Here is a 12,822-nt window from a genome sequence, read left to right as displayed (position 1 = left end):
TGCCCCCAAATCTCAGGTACTTGGACTAGGGGAGTCCATCAGTTCAGAGCCATAGATGCTAGTTACAACACTCTCAAGGAAAAGATTAGCAGGTGAAAAAGAGACCAGGTATATAAAGGTTCATAATGGCTGAGCTGAAATGGATGGAAGGAAGGAGAAGAAGGACACAATAGTTGTCCACTCAACTTCATCTAATTCCTATCATTGCTAGCAGGATGCATCTCCATTTGCTTGTGACAGCCCCAACTGGTCCCATCAGCTTTGCTCAACTGCTGCTAGGACTAATGCTCCAGATGTCTCAGTCCTGCTGTGATATCAATGAAAAATTGAGTGAAAAAGCACTTATGGCCCCAGTTCTATGTTAAGTGCTTGAGATACAAATAGAAAATAAAATAAACAAAAACCTCCATACAATTCTGGTATTCAAAGAGTTCATGCTGAAATAGCAGAAAAGAAGAGAGAGAAAGAGAGAGAAAGAGAGAGAGAGAGAGAGAGAGAGAGAGAGAGAGAGAGAGAGAGAGAGAGAGAAAGAGAGAGAGAGAGACAGAGACAGAGATGAGAGACAATGAGAGAGACAGAGAGAGAGAGACAGAAACAGAGACAGAAATAAGAGACAATGAGAGAGACAGCGAGAGAGAGACAGAGAGACAGAGACAGACAAAGAGAGAGAGAGAGAGAGAGAGAGAGAGAGAGAGAGAGAGAGACAGAGATGAGAGACAATGAGAGAGACAGAGAGACAGAGAGAGAGACAGAGAGAGAGAGACAGAGAGAGAAAGAAAGGGAGGGAAGGACAGAAGGAGGGAGGGAGATGAGATTTTCCAAGCAAGTTATATCAAATCATAGGAAACGGTCCCATGGTTTTTAGGATATGGTGACAAAATAGAAGGTCATTTCTTTAGTTCCAATTCAATTGATAAAACCATTTCCATGTCAAGATGCAGAAAGATTCAGGATGGGCCCAACCCTCCCGATATAGATACAGATTATACATGCACACATATTCATAAGCCTATATGGATATATGCATGTGTGTATATATCTATGTATGTAAATGTATTTGTGCCTTTATGAAATATAGGTATATGTATGTAGATATAGACTTTTGAGCATACACACATTACTTAAGATGGAAGTATTTATAAGATGCGGATCTGCTTCTGAGCTTTTAATCCTTTTTTCCAAGATCACTATGGCTCAAAGTCTGGGTATTTTACCATAGGCATGGTACCCATACTGTAGGTGAATAAGATCTTTGTCTCTTGAACACAGCTAGAAAGAAGAGGGATTCTTTCAATCTGGTTGCAGTTGCATGATCAATGCAAGAGTTTGCTCCAACCTATGTGCTAAGATAGTTATAAGTGTTTTCTTCCAGAAACATGACTGTATTCCTTCCTAAGTGGGTGCCTCCATCTTATATGATCTGGTTAAATGCAAAGATCCCATTACACTAATTCAGTCAAAGGATTCAACTGCAATTTCTAAAATATTCCTGAGTTGTAATACAAAGACATTCCCATACATAATAAAAAGAAGACACCTACTTGCTGTGCACATTAATTTCAATTAGTCTATTAATTAAAAAGGATTACTCTTTGTCAAATACTATGCTAAGTACTAGGTCTATAAAGACTGAAACAATCCTTATGTACAAGAAACTTGCATCTGAATGAGGGAAGACAAAAAAGTATATGCCATTTACAGGACAGATATGAAGCAATAAATAGAAACATGAATATAATCCAGGCTCGTTCTTAACAAACTGAATTTGCCTAACATGTAAACTAGTCTCTTTTTATGTGGAGAAATAGGCTCTTTGTCTATTCATGTCTTTAAATCTGGTGAGTCTAGATGATCCTTTGCTATGATTTCTGACCATTTTTATGTATTTCATCTAGAGGTTGAAGATCCCAGTCCACTCACAGTAAGGATGATTTGACATAAACTGAACTGACGAGTAGGAAAGAACTTGATTTCTCCTGTTCTCTTTTACTGGCTCTTAGAAATGGGCCCCAGGGGTCTTTGTTTCTGTTCTATGCTGTTTTTCTTCCTCAATTTCAAATGTTGGAGGTGATCCCCATGGTACCTGGGAATTAAAGCCATGCAACTCTGGAGAAATGATTGGTATAGTTAGCCAGAATTCCTAGAAACAGAGAAGACAGAGACCTGGGATTTAAACCCAAGGTGGGGTTGGGATTTGATATTGGGACGATGATTTATGGGAACTGAGTTTAGCTAAGAATTCCTTTCCCTTTCCAAGGTACTGAGTAATACAAGGAGGAAGAAGGATTATATCAATTTTGAGTTGTATAAAATTTGAAATTGATACCCCACTTTATTTTATATTATTTGATTAGTCTTTGAGAATTTTATCTAATTAGTATATCAATACTTCTGCATTAAATTTGGAATTGACTGTCTACCTGACTAAAGAGACTCAAAATATATAAGTTTTTGAAAGGCAAGAGAAGGAAAGAGAAGATGAGTCAAGCTGGTCATAGGGCGTTTGCCCACCACTAGACTTTCTAGGATTTAAGACAGCCATTGTTTTTTCCCTGTTGCCCTGGGTTTTGGAAATCCCCCCTTTGAGCCAACAACTCCATATGGCCAATTGCATCCTTAGTTTATTTTGCATCATTGATACCTTATGTAAACGATTATATAAAACAGCTGTTTTGCCTGACAGATGGCCCCTGACTCCTAAGGAGCCTTTTGTCTCATTTATTGGCCATTGTTAGCCTTGCTAATAAATTGATCATGTTTGATTTTGTTTTAATCACAATAGCTGAAGTAGTATGTTTACACATTTATGAATGTACCTGTTAAAGTAAATATTTCTGTGTAAAAGCTAACATGTTAGGGGTTAAATTTGTAACTAGGCTACAGAATGTTTCTCTCTCTCTCATAATTAACTCAATAACATCATTAGTGAAAGTTGGAGTCATCTACAGAGAATATAGACATTTCTCAGTCACCTTAAGGTTTTTAGTGAGGTGGGGTAAGGGCATTTGTGTTTTATTCAAAGTGATTAGATAAAACAAGATCCTATGAAAGAGGATTCAATCATTAAAATAAACTAAATCAGAACCAACAGATTCAAGGATTTTAGGCTGAATGTTTTATTGCTATTTCATAAGGATTCCTAATTAAAGAGAAGATTTCTGGAGCCATGATGCTAAATGCAAGAAGAACAAATTTGGACTGATAAAATTTTAGATACTTTGGCAAACCATTTTGGTTAATGGAATTTAGACTAGGAAATGAATGACCTTAGAACTATCATTTAGTTCAGTTAACTGAGACCTAGATACTTGCTTGCTCCAGGTACTAGAGCCTAGCAACGGGCCTAATAATGCTAAAGACATATATTTAGTAACCCCTACCTTGTTTCTTGGCTCTGATCACACATTTACCTTTTTAATATCATAAGTCATTTTCCATGTCATCATACACATACATTTACACATACAGAATTAAATATTCCAGAGACAACAAGAAGTTATATCAGCCAGCCTTCCAAATTTTCAGTGGCTTCCAGACCTATTCTTAGATGAATATGTGTCACATTTTTAGAAAAGGGAAAGTCAAAAAATTGGGGTATGATGGTAATAAAATAATAACAATAATAAACAATTATAATTTATACAATGCTTTCAAATACACAAAGCAATCTATATATTTTTTCCATTTTATTCTCTCAACAATGCTGGGGGGCAGATGCTATCATTATCCCCATATTATAGATGAGGAAACTGAGATAGACTAAGATTAAGGGACCTAACAGGGCCCATAAGTATGTTATGTTGTATTTATACTCAGGTTTCCCATATTCCCAGTCTGATACTCTCACCACTGTGCCAACTGTCTGTAGCATAAAGGAAAGAGCACTGGACTAGGATGTGTTGGATTAGAGCTCTTGTTCATCTATCCCACTGAGTAGCCCATGTGATCTTGGTCAATCTTTGGCCATTGTTGCACATTTCATTTTTTGCACAATGAAAGTAAAAGGACTAGATCAAAGTTATCTTCTATAGGTCAAAAATCCAGTAAAACTTCTTAGGATTAAATGGAATTAGAAAATAAATAACCAAAAAATAAAATGCAAATACTGATGATTTCTGGTTTTCTAAATTATTGTGCAGCCTCCAGAGATTCATTCCTATGGAGTTTTAAATCCTTAGCCTGGATATTCTCTTAGGGACCAAACAAAACGTTCTGTAATTTTAAAGTATCCCATTTTCAGAAATAGTATGGATATAACTTTGATATCTCAAAGCATTTTCATAGCTGGTAGTTTATTTTCATAGCATGGTAGTTCCCTACCATGAGAGGTAGGGAAAAAGTGATTATACATTAGACGTTTTATAGAGAAGACTTTTTTTTTTTTTTTTTTTTTTTTTTTTTTTTTTAATTTCCAAGAGGTGAAGGAAAGCAGCTTGAGATAGGGTATTGTGTGTCCATATTCATTGTCAGGAAGACTTAGCTCTCAATCTTGCCTTTGCCACTCATTGACTGTGACTCTAGGTAATCCATTTAAACTCTCTAAACCTCAATTTCCTTATCTATAGAGTGGTAATAATAATGCTTACAGAGTCTTCCACATGGATGTGTTGTGAGGTTTAGCCCCTAAACACTTTTTGAGATAACATTTTGCAAATATTCTATAAACTATATTTGGAACCTGACCTGGTGAAAAAGCCAGGGATATCTGCATTCAAATCTCTCCTTCCATGATTGCTGGCTAAGTGACCCTGAAAAAGTCATTTATTTTTTCAAATTTCTAGACAATTCATTTGTCTTTAAGTTACAAAGAAGTTATCTGCTTTGATAGAGGGAGTTTCCTCATCTGGAAATTCCCAAATCTTAGATCTAGGTTCTTATTACTATAAAGATAAAGATATATAAATTATTAATGGCATTGTTTCTAGTAGCATTTGAAAACTTTGTAAAATTTAATATGTTATATAAATGCTACTTACTGTTACCATGATCACTACTAGAGTGAAAAAAAAATATGAGCCTAGAAAGAGTCTAACAGGCCAAGGAGAAGACCACCAAACTCTTCCCTCTGTTTGGTTCAGCATCCTGGATGCTCTCATTCTGCCTACCAGAGTATTTATACACATGGTGCCAGGCTGAATCCCCAAGAGTCTCTTAGTTAATATCAGTGTTGCTCCTGATCTGAGTAGATTAGCAGTCTTTCCCCGGGCACTAGTTAGAAAAGTGTTCATATTTCAAGGGGCTCCTGTCATTCTGATTGGCAGACCAGTCAATCACATTGACCAAAATGGAATTCTCCCAGGAGGCAGAGAGGGAAAAGCATGCTAAGAAAGGAGATGAATGAGTTCATCTAGGCTAGCTATTAGGATAAATGGGACTGGCTTAATAGTAGTAGTAATAGTAATAGTAGTAGAAGTAGTAGTAGTAGTAGTAGTAGTAGTAGTAGTAGTAGTAGTAGTAGTAGTAGTAGTAGTAATAGTAGTAGTAGTAGTAGTAGAAGTAATAGTAGTAGTAGTAGTAGTAGTAGTAGTAGTAGTAATAGTGATGATAATAACAATGTTTTATTATTAACATGTGTTTTGAGTCACACGTTCTTTCATGTTTTTGTTACATAATGATTGATTGATGATGATGAATTATTGAAGAAATATTTTCTGATGTTCCCAATCATTCTTATCCCCTTAATAAATTCTTAGTGTTCTTTTCTTAATATTGCCTATACCTACAGATTGCATGTTATTTAATTGGCATTTCTTGGCCATATAAGCTTTGAACTCTCTCTTAATTTCTTCTCACACTGAATTTGGTTTTCGGGAATGATACTGCAGATAATATCTCTCCCCAAAGGCTCTAAGTGTGTGCCTGAGGCTGAGTAAGAATCTTCTCTAAAGCTATCAGCAGAGGCTATTGCTCTAGTGGGTTCTGCCCCATATCAATTACCAGCTGCATTTAGTATTGCTCCAAATCATTATTTGACTTAGTGATTTGTTTCCCGGTATCATGTAACCAATTAACATCAATTAATTTTTTATGAAAGAACATTTACTGAGAATGTATAACAAGAAAAGAAATTTAATCCTTCCTGCCATTGGGACATGCCAATTTATTCATTGAAATAGTGACCACAGACCTTTACTACCAAAGATTTATGCCCATTATGTTTACTTTCAAATGCCCAATGTGACATAGCCACCAGATGAAATTGCTCCAAAAATAACATCTTTGTTACAGGACCTCATTTGTTATTGGGAAAGACCAGGTTGGTTAGTCATTGAAATTATGCTGGCAACAATCATTGGCTTGGATTCTAGTGCCTGGCTGGACTTTTTGTTATCTCATATGCTTGTAGCCTAATCCATTTTATCTCCAAAACTTCTTCATTTAAAAGTTGGAAGGGACAAACACCTATAGGCAAAGAAACAAAGGTACTGGGTTTATTGATAGATATATGTTACCCCTAGTAAAAAGACAAATAGTTGGCAAAAAGAGGCTTCTCCATCACTGTTACTTCCCTCCCCCCAGTCTCTCACTCCCTCTCTTCTTCTTCTTCTTCTTCTTCTTCTTCTTCTTCTTCTTCTTCTTCTTCTTCTTCTTCTTCTTCTTCTTCTTCTTCTTCTTCTTCTTCTTCTTCTTCTTCTTCTTCTTCTTCTTCTTCTTCTTCTTCTTCTTCTTCTTCTGTCTCTGTCTCTCTCTGTCTCTCTCTCTCTCTCTCTGTCTCTCTCTCTCTCTCTCTCTCTCTCTCTCTCTCTCTCTCTCTCTCTCTCTCTCTCTTTCTCTCCCTTTCCTTATCTATCTTCCAATTCCCTTCTCTCCACCTGGTGAGTTGTAGCAATTTATATCTCACTCATTCTAATGCAGCCATGTAAGAAAGAGTTTCACTTTTGTTGGCTGGTACCTTTTAAATGCATATCCAATTCCACCCAGCCAATCACAAGTTCTTTTTTTTTTTTTTTTTTTTTTTCCCACCATAAAAAGATCAGATTGGAGAATCACTGAACAGCTGTCCATGAAGCAGAGAGTTGGCAGTTTTTGAAGTTGAGTTACTAACATATATGTTTCTAAAACTTAGTCCTAATTGTCCAGTATTCCCTCCCCCTCATTTGGATTCATATTTTGAGAAATAATGTTTCATATGTTTAGAGTTGTAAGGGGCACAAAAGAGTAAACTAAGTCACTTAAATAAATAATAAATTGTAGAGGCAGGATTTGAACTCAGATTTTCTGCTTCCAGCCCAGTAGATAAAGTACCAGGTCTGGAGTCAGAAAGACTCATCTTCCTGAGTTCAAATTTGACCTCGGACACTTAGTAGCTATGTGAACCCAGAAAAATTACTTAATCCTCTTTGCTTCAGTTTCCTTATCTGTAAAATGATCTAAAGAAGGACATAGCAAACTATTCCAGCATATTTCCAAGAAAACCCTAAATGACATGACAAAGAATCAGACAGTACTGACAACACTGAATAACAAGCACAAAACCTCTTATTCCAAATATTTTTCTACCGTTCTATATTGCTAATCAATATTTGTTGTCTTTTCCCATTAAAGGAATTTGTGACTGAAGGCATATAGGAATGAGTGAAAAGCACTTATTAGACACTTACTGTGTTCCAAATGCTGTATCCTATCCTCAAAATGCAAATACAAACATGATATAATCCCTGTTCTCAAGGCATTCCCATTAGAGTAGACACAAAAGGGAATGGTGGCCCGGAAAGAAAGTTGTGACCTATGAGGTCAGGAGGATGATGATTTGCTGAGAGACACACAATTAATTTGCCTGAAGTGAAATTTGAACTCAGTACTTCCTGATTCAAGGCTCAAAATTCTATTTACTGAGCATCCTAACCATCTCTGTCAAGAAAATTTAATGACAGGTCTGCATCAAAAATATAAAACATCAAACAAAATTGTCCCATGATTTTTATATTTGTATTTTTAGATTTTATATTTATATTTTTGTTGTTGGAATTATAAGTTGCTAAGGGTCATCTATGTAGTAAGTGCTAAAAGGAAATTCAAACGCAACACTAGTGACTTGAGTCAATATTATTTGTAATATTTCTTCCTAGCAGCTGTGACCTAAATGGGTCCTCCTGTTGGATATATTTTAATGGAAAATTCTTGCACGTATGGGTTGGACAAGTGCCTGGTGAGGTCCTTTCCAGTTCTCCAATTCTGTGATCTCAGCACTGATGAGCTGCACTGTGTCCCACTTCAGTAGAATTAGGAAGAAGCCTGACTTCGCTCTGAGGATATAAGATGCTCAGAAATAAAAGTTGCCTTTTCCCTTCCTCAATCCTCTTCAATTGCCAGATAGAGTAAAGTGCTGAGCATCCCGCTCAGTAAAACACACAGTAAGCTCAGCCACCCCCTGATGTTTCTGTTTTGCTTTAATGTCTGGGATGTGTCAAATGACTGTAATACACAGCTAAGTAACCACAGGCTGGAGCTGGGACAATGCTAAAAGCACAATCAAAATTGATTGACATTTCCCATCAAAGGGAATAAACTGAATGAAGCTGGATAAACCAGTAAAGACTGAAGGCAGGAAAAAGAATTCAAGAAACCATAAAGCCCAATCCTATTATTTGATTTGGTACAACTGAGGCACAAGAAAATTTAACTCATCACCAAAAATAAAATGTCATTGACATTAATCTGGGAAGGGGAGATTAAAATTAGTCACCTCTTGACTCTTGGCTTAGAGCTTTATGCTACCATATTCAAGAGATTTATTATTTAAAAATCCACCTACAATTGGTGTCCAATGAGTGCTTTTGTAGGTCTTTGTGAATTGATACAGACTGAAGAAAACAATGTCATGAGAAAAATAATGTAATAAGAGAGGCAATAACACTAAAAATATTGGTAGATAATACATTAATGTAATATCTGCTTTTGATTCTGAAACACTGATGAGGAAGCATGTCTCCTACCTCTTAGTAGAGAGGTACAGGGCAAGAGGTACAGAATGATTTCCATAAATGCCCTTTGATGAATTGTTTTGTAAGACTATACTTATTGTTTCAAGGAAGATTGGTTATTGTTGGTAGTAGTGGGAGGAAATTTAGAAAATGACAGTGATGAAAAAATGAAAAAAAAACATAAATTACACATTGACACTCCTCTCTCAAAAGAAAAACAAAAGTACATCAAGAAAGATTAAATAAATGTAGATTTTTATTTTCAAGCATTGGGTATGTTTTTTTTTTCTTATATAATATATTAAGAGCAATAGCCATAAGTACTAAAAGAGATAAGAAAAAAAGTTTTTCCAGCCAAAATCCTTGGTGTCCTTAAATGTTTTAACATTAAAAATAGCACTATTTTATCAGAGGAAATATCATTCAAGAAGAGGTGTTAACATCTGCTTTGTCAAAATATCCTAAGAACAATGAGACTATTCAGTTTGACTGGAGCCTAAAGCTTTCCATTATTTCTTACCTCCCCATTAGAAGATGAGCTCCTGGAAAACAGGGACTGTGTTATCTATTTCTATTTCCCGCATTTAACACAGATTAATCATTTAATAAATGATTTCTTCATTTCCTTTAATATATGAAAACTTTTCTATGGACTTTAAGTAAAACAAAGGCTCATTTTACCTAGAGAAAGGCAGGACCAGATCTTTCACAAAAAAGGCCTTGTAGTGCTATTAAAAATAGACACATTGAAAATGATGTTCTAAATTTTCCTCCTCCTCCTCCCTCCTCCTCCTCCTCCTCCTCATCCTCCTCCTCCTCCTCCTCCTCACTCCTCTCCTCCTCCTCCTCCTCCTCCTCCTCCTCCTCCTCCTCCTCCTCCTCCTCCATCCTCCTCCTCCTCCTCCTCTTCTTCTCTTCTTCTTCTTCTTCTTCTTCTTCTTCTTCTTCTTCTTCTTCTTCTTTCTTCTTCTTCTTCTTCTTCTTCTTCTTCTTCTTCTTTATATCCTTCTCTATTCCTTTAAACCTTACCTCAGATTTTACTTTCTTCAAGAGGCCTTTCCTTGTTCCCCTCTATATTATTGTCTTCCTTCTGTGATTACCTCCAGTTTATTCTCTATATATTTTGTTTGTAACATTATTTTATACGTGTTGTCTCCCTCTCTGAAATATGAATTCTTTACAACTTTCACTTTTCTCTGGATCTCCAGCACCTAGCACCAGTGTTTGCACAGAGAAGATGCTTAATAAATATGTATTGACAAATTGGCTGACACCTTAAGAGTCATTTCATATTCCAGATTCTTTCCTGATATGCACGAATGTGGGGGACTAGAATCATAGTGGGGGAAAAAAGGGGAAAGTGTGTGTGTGGGGGTGTGTGGGGGGGTGTGTGGGTGTGTTATCTATGGCTTGGCTCTGAGAAAACGGAACCGTAAAAGACAATGGAAGACTGGGAGAAGAAAAGTCACCTTTGCTTTGTATAATTCATAAGAAACTCTTTTGAAGAATCTATTGATTTATTATCCAGTAAATAGTTTCATTCTCTATGCAAACCTGTACTCCTATAGCATTTATGCAGGATGCTCTTATCTAAACATCTCCTGCCGAAAAGCATCATAGTTCCTTGGATATCTACTCCCTGATCACATGCATCTTCCCTTTAATAGTTAATCACCCTGGGAGATCTGAGACTTCTTGTAGCTGCTGGCAATGGCCCTCCTACCTTTAAGCCAGGAGCAGAAAGAAGAAACAAAGAGATCTGCAGCTGAATGGGTCATCACAAGTGAATGAATGACAATGTGACAGACTCCTGTCATCAAGATTCTCCAGTATGAAAGCAAGGAGAGGAGGGTTAGAATTATATTTAGGTATCATAAGATCCTATTTTAAAGGGACCCAAGAGACTATTTAGCAGCAATCTCAAGCTCAGAATAAATGACTTTTTAACAATAATTTCGTTCTTTATAAATCTCTCTTATAATTGGTCTGGAATTCCCTTTACCTAAACTGAATCAGCTAGATGGCCCCATGAATGGGCAACTAAATCTAGAAACAGAAAGACCTGAGTTCAAATTTGGCCTCAAACATTTATTGACCCTGGGAAAGCATTTCTGTTTGTCTCACTTCCCTCATTTGCAAAATGTGAATAATAATGGTACCTGTTATTCAAGATTGATGATCAAATCAGGTGATAATTGAAAAATACTTAACTGAGTGCTATCCTATAGGAAACACTATGTCCATGTTACTTATTACTCCTTTCACATGAAGTAAGTAAGTCAATTAGGTGACTCAGTGAATAGAATGCTGGATCTAGAGTTAGGAGGTACCGTGTTCAAATCCAGTTTAAGAAATTTACCAGTTGTATGACTCTGGGTACCTTATTTAATCTGTCTAAGTTTCCTTATCTCAAAAGGTTGGGGGGATTGATGTCTGTAAAGAGCTTTGCAAAATTTAAAACACTAAGTAACTACTAACTATATAGCAAAATATTAAAAGTCTTTATTTAAATATAATGGTACTTTGTCCTGCCATGCAATCCCAGTCCTTCAGAGTGTCTATGTGGAATACTGGAGGCGTTCTTCTGGTTCACTTAATATTTGACGAGTATTAAATGGGACATGTGCTTTCTACCCATTGTCTGTCACCTTCCTTACACGACTTGTTCAAATCCCATTATGGTCATACTTGTTCGAGATGATGACAGTTATATGACAGTTTCTCTCTCAGAAGTCAATATAGCAATATGCCCCCATATATTACTTATATCTATCATGCATTTTCACTATTTCTCTTTATAGGGTTCAAATCCCTAAGCCAATACTAATAACTTAGTGACTTTGGGCTTCTGCTTTTGTGTAGTTGTTCGGAACTACATGTTTTATTTGTGACTTACTCTTCATGTTCCCATTTGTTTTTGTTTTGGGATTTTCTTTTTGTTATTTGCTTATTTGTTTTTTGGCAGATACTGGTGTATTTTGACATTTTTTTCCCTCTAGCTCATTTTATAGATTAGAAAATTAATGCAAACAGGGTTAAGTGATTTATTCATAATTGCATAACTACGTGATTTATTCATAATTACATAACTACTAAGTATCTGAGGCCAAAATTCAAACTCAGGAAGATAAGTCTTCCTGTCTCTAGTCCCAGTGCTCTATCTCCTACACTACCTAGCTGTCCATTTACCTTTCTACCACTTACAAAATAAAAGATAGCTTATATTTGTATATACTTATAATATCTACAAAACACTTAGCACCATTCCTGCCACATAGTAAATTCTTAATAAATGCTTGTTCCCTTTTTCACAGTTTGCAAAGTCTTCTTCATATAGGATTTCAGATACATGGAAGATCCTGAGAAAGACAGGCTAGATTTGCAGAACAACTGTTATTGCTACTGTAAAATCATTCATTGCATGGATAGGTCAATGGAGGTATGAAATACAAACATTATAACCTCTAAGCCTAAGTTAGCAGGACGGAGTAGAGGGAGGATCACTCCTGATACCTCCACATTACTTTCCAATCAATTACTTTTTGACCTAGTTGCTGGTTCCTCAACCACACTGGGCTTTATCTCCCATTACTGGCCATTTGTGTGATTCTTCTTGATGTTTAGAATGTTCTGCATGCTTACTGCTATCTCTTCATATTAGTTTCCCTTAAAACTCAAATCAAATATCACCTTCTATTGGAGGTTTGTCTGAGCTGCCCTACTACGAATTTACTTCTTCTACTAAGATGATCTTTCATTTACTCTGCATTCATCTTGAAGTGGATATTTATGTATGCTTATTAGACTTATATATATATATATATGTATATATATATGTACACATTATATTTATACACATATATATAATATATATGCATATATATATATAAACATTCAC

Source organism: Sminthopsis crassicaudata, chromosome 2 (genome assembly GCF_048593235.1).
Source record: "Sminthopsis crassicaudata isolate SCR6 chromosome 2, ASM4859323v1, whole genome shotgun sequence".
Taxonomy (NCBI): domain Eukaryota; kingdom Metazoa; phylum Chordata; class Mammalia; order Dasyuromorphia; family Dasyuridae; genus Sminthopsis; species Sminthopsis crassicaudata.
This window is presented reverse-complemented; position numbering follows the sequence as displayed.